The following is a 5,000-nucleotide window of genomic DNA, read 5'->3' as shown; positions in this document are numbered from 1 at the left end:
GCCCCTCGGATACCTGAAGTGACACTTCCTTTTTTTTTTTTTCAGTGCAACTTAATCGAGGCGCTGGGCCCCTCGACTGGCTACACCGACCGTCTGCCGAGCTGACCGAGGGAGACTGCCGGCTGGCCTGCGCGCTGGGCCCCTCGCATAGCTTAAGTGACTTCCATTTTTTCAGAGTAAAATTGCCATTTTGAGAGTGCACGGCTTAGGCCTTGGAGTAGGTGGACCTGTTTGGTATCAAAAGAAAGGCCTTGACAAGGGCTACAATCCTGGGGGGATAAATTGGACCTGTGTGTCCCAGGGTTCGAGGAGTGAATTTTTGAAAATATGTCTTTTTGGAGAAAAGCTTAAGTGACACTTCCTTTTTTCAATGTGAAATATTTCTGTGCATGATGGGGAGGAGTGTAGTACGTAGTTTTTTTCCTCTTGTCCAGACGAACATTTCGATACCAAGAACACCCACTTACGCCCAAGAGTACGAAAGATACAATCAAAATGGCAATGAGGTCGGAAAGTTCCAAGTCAGTGACAATGTAGATTTTTTTCATACCTCCCGAACCCGACCCCCCCGGGGCACCAATTTTTCAGGGATTGTAGACCAGACCCCAGAAAAACTTTCCTGAAAGTTTGGTCTCTTAACTCTTATAATTATGAAAGATATGGTCCGAATGCGGGGAAAAGCGACTTTTGTAATTGACCGAAATTCCAACTCAGATGGTGGGGTAGTTGGGGTATACACTTTACAGGACCTTGAGTCTGGGGTCGAAATCGGAGGAATGGAGGACCGCACTGACTGTCTGCCGAGCGGGTCGAGGCAGTCTGCCGGCTGGGATCCTCGGAAAGCTTAAGTGACAATTCCATTATTTCTTTTGTTTTTTTTCGTGCAACTTGGTCGAGGGGGACGGACGGTCGGCCTGCGCTCTCTGCCCCTCGACCGGCCTGCACCGACCGTGTGCCGAGCTGGTCGAGGGAGACGGCCGGCTGCCTCGACGGTCTGCACCGACCGTCTGCCGAGCTGGTCGAGGGAGACGGCCGGCCGGCCTGAGCGCTCTGTCCCTCGACCTGCCTGCACCGACCGTGTGTAGAGCTGGTCGAGGGAGACGGCCGGCCGGCCTGCCTGCGCGCTCGGCCCCTCGACCTGCCTGCACCGACCGTGCGCCGAGCTGGTCGAGGGAGACGGCCGGCTGGCTCGACGGCCTGCACCGACCGTGTGCCCAGCTGGTCGAGGGAGACGGCCGGCTGCCTCGACGGCCTGCACCGACCGTCTGCCGAACTGGTCGAGGGAGACGGCCGGCCGGCCTGCGCGCTCTGCCCCTCGACCTGCCTGCACCGACCGTGTGCCGAGCTGGTCGAGGGCGACGGACGGCCGGCCTGCGCTCTCGGGCCCTCGACCTGGCTGCACCGACCGTGTGCCGAGCTGGTCGAGGGAGACGGCCGGCCGGCCTGCGCTCTCTGCCCCTCGACCTGGCTGCACCGACCGTGCGCCGAGCTGGTCGGGGGAGACGGCCGGCTGGCTCGACGTTCTGCAGCGACCGTGTGCCCAGCTGGTCGAGGGGGACGGACGGCCGGCCTGCGCTCTCGGCCCCTCGACCTGGCCACACCGACCGTGCGCCGAGCTGGTCGAGGGAGACGGCCGGCTGCCTCGACGGTCTGCACCGACCGTGTGCCGAGCTGGTCGAGGTGGACGGCCGGCCGGCCTGCGCTCTCGGGCCCTCGACCTGGCTGCACCGACCGTGTGTAGAGCTGGTCGAGGGAGACGGCCGTCTGCCTCGACGGTCTGCACCGACCGTGTGCCGAGCTGGTCGAGGGAGACGGCCGGCTGGCCTGCGCGCTCTGCCCCTCGACCTGGCTGCACCGACCGTGCGCCGAGCTGGTCGAGGGAGACGGCCGGCTGGCTCGACGGCCTGCACCGACCGTGTGCCGAGCTGGTCGAGGGAGACGGACGGCTGGCTCGACCTGCCTGCACCTACCGTGTTTAGAGCTGGTCGAGGGGGACCGCCGGCCGGCCTGCGCTCTCGGCCCCTCGACCTGGCTGCACCGACCGTGCGCCGAGCTGGTCGGGGGAGACGGCCGGCTGGCTCGACGTTCTGCAGCGACCGTGTGCCCAGCTGGTCGAGGGGGACGGACGGCCGGCCTGCGCTCTCGGCCCCTCGACCTGGCCACACCGACCGTGCGCCGAGCTGGTCGAGGGAGACGGCCGGCTGGCTCGACGGCCTGCACCGACCGTCTGCCGAACTGGTCGAGGGAGACGGTCGGCTGGCCTGCGCGCTCTGCCCCTCGACCTGGCTGCACCGACCGTGCGCCGAGCTGGTCGAGGGAGACGGCCGGCTGGCTCGACGGCCTGCACCGACCGTCTGCCGAACTGGTCGAGGGAGACGGCCGGCTGGCCTGCGCGCTCTGCCCCTCGACCTGGCTGCACCGAGCGTGCGCCGAGCTGGTCGAGGGAGACGGCCGGCTGGCTCGACGGCCTGCACCGACCGTCTGCCGAACTGGTCGAGGGAGACGGCCGGCTGCCTCGACGGCCTGCACCGACCGTCTGCCGAACCGGTCGAGGGAGACGGCCGGCCGGCCTGCGCTCTCTGCCCCTCGAACTGGCTGCACCGACCGTGTGCCGAGCTGGTCGAGGGAGACGGACGGCTGGCTCGACCTGCCTGCACCGACCGTGTTTAGAGCTGGTCGAGGGGGACCGCCGGCCGGCCTGCGCTCTCGGCCCCTCGACCTGGCTGCACCGACCGTGCGCCGAGCTGGTCGGGGGAGACGGCCGGCTGGCTCGACGTTCTGCAGCGACCGTGTGCCCAGCTGGTCGAGGGGGACGGACGGCCGGCCTGCGCTCTCGGGCCCTCGACCTGGCTGCACAGACCGTGCGCCGAGCTGGTCGAGGGAGACGGCCGGCTGGCTCGACGGCCTGCACCGACCGTGTGCCCAGCTGGTCGAGGGAGACGGCCGGCTGGCTCGACGGCCTGCACCGACCGTGTGCCGAACTGGTCGAGGGAGACGGCCGGCTGGCTCGACGGCCTGCACCGACCGTGTGCCCAGCTGGTCGAGGGAGACGGCCGGCTGGCCTGCGCGCTCTGCCCCTCGACCTGCCTGCACCGACCGTGTGTAGAGCTGGTCGAGGGAGACGGCCGGCCGGCCTGCCTGCGCGCTCGGCCCCTCGACCTGCCTGCACCGACCTTGCGCCGAGCTGGTCGAGGGAGACGGCCGGCTGGCTCGACGTTCTGCACCGACCGTGTGTCGAGCTGGTCGAGAGAGACGGCCGGCTGGCCTTAGCGCTCTGTCCCTCGACCTGCCTGCACCGACCGTGCGCCGAGTTGGTCGAGGGAGACGTCCGGCTGGCTCGACCGCCTGCACCGACCGTGTGTAGAGCTGCTCGAGGGGGACGGCCGGCCGGCCTGCGCTCTCGGCCCCTCGACCTGGCTGCACCGACCGTGCGCCGAGCTGGTCGGGGGAGACGGTCGGCTGCCTCGACTTGGCTGCACCGACCGTGTGCCGAGCTAGTCGAGGGAGACGGCGGGCTTGCTCGACGGCCTGCACCGACCGTGTTTAGAGCTGGTCGAGGGGGACCGCCGGCCGGCATGCACTCTCGGCCCCTCGACCGTTCTGCAGCGACCGTGTGCCCAGCTGGTCGAGGGAGACGGCCGGCTGGCCTGCGCGCTCTGCCCCTCGACCTGGCTGCACCAACCGTGCGCCGAGCTGGTCGAGGGAGACGGCCGGCTGCCTCGACGTTCTGCAGCGACCGTGTGCCCAGCTGGTCGAGGGAGACGGCCGGCCGGCCTGCGCGCTCGGCCCCTCGACCTGGCCTGCACCGACCGTGCGTCGAGCTGGTCGAGTGAGACGGCCGGCCGGCCTGCGCGCTCGGCCCCTCGACCTGGCTGCACCGACCGTGCGTCGAGCTGGTCGAGGGAGACGGCCGGCTGGCTCGACGTTCTGCAGCGACCGTGTGCCCAGCTGGTCGAGGGAGACGGCCGGCTGCCTCGACGTTCTGCAGCGACCGTGTGCCCAGCTGGTCGAGGGAGACGGCCGGCCGACCTGCGCCCTCGGGCCCTCGACCTGGCTGCACCGACCGTGTTCCGAGAGGGTCGAGGGAGACGGCCGGCTGCCTCGACCGCCTGCACCGACCGTGTGTAGAGCTGGTCGAGGGGACCGGCCGGCCGGCCTGAGCTCTCGGCCCCTCGACCTGGCTGCACCGACCGTGCGCCGAGCTGGTCGAGGGAGACTGCCGGCTGGCTCGACGTTCTGCAGCGACCGTGTGCCCAGCTGGTCGAGGGAGACGGCCGGCCGACCTGCGCGCTCGGCCCCTCGACCTGCCTGCACCGACCGTGTGTAGAGCTGGTCGAGGTAGACGGCCGGCCGGCCTGCGCGCTCGGCCCCTCGACCTGGCTGCACCGACCGTGTGCCGAGCTGTTCGAGGGAGACGGCCGGCTGCCTCGACGGCCTGCACCGACCGTCTGCCGAACTGGTCGAGGGGGACGGCCGGACGGCCTGCGCGCTCGGCCCCTCGACCTGGCTGCACCGACCGTGCGCCGAGCTGGTCGGGGGAGACGGCCGGCTGGCTCGACGTTCTGCAGCGACCGTGTGCCCAGCTGGTCGAGGGAAACGGCCGTCCGACCTGCGCGCTCTGCCCCTCGACCTGCCTGCACCGACCGTGTGTAGAGCTGGTCGAGGGAGACGGTCGGCCGGCCTGCGCGCTCGGCCCCTCGACCTGGCTGCACCGACCGTGTGCCGAGCTGTTCGAGGGAGACGGCCGGCTGCCTCGACGGCCTGCACCGACCGTCTGCCGAACTGGTCGAGGGGGACCGCCGGACCGCCTGCGCTCTCGGCCCCTCGACCTGGCTGCACCGACCGTGCGTCGAGCTGGTCGAGGGGGACGGCCGGCTGCCTCGACCGCCTGCGCCGGCCGTGTGCAGAGCTGGTCGAGGGGGACGGCCGGGCGGCCTGCGCTCTCGGGCCCTCGACCTGCCTGCACCGACCGTGTTCCGAGATGGTCGAGGCGGACGGCC

This window comes from Saccostrea echinata, unplaced genomic scaffold (assembly GCF_033153115.1).
Source record: "Saccostrea echinata isolate AGI-Se365-2 ecotype Australia unplaced genomic scaffold, CSIRO_AGI_Sech_v1 ptg000185l, whole genome shotgun sequence".
Lineage (NCBI taxonomy): Eukaryota > Metazoa > Mollusca > Bivalvia > Ostreida > Ostreidae > Saccostrea > Saccostrea echinata.
Note: the sequence above shows the minus strand (reverse complement) of the source record.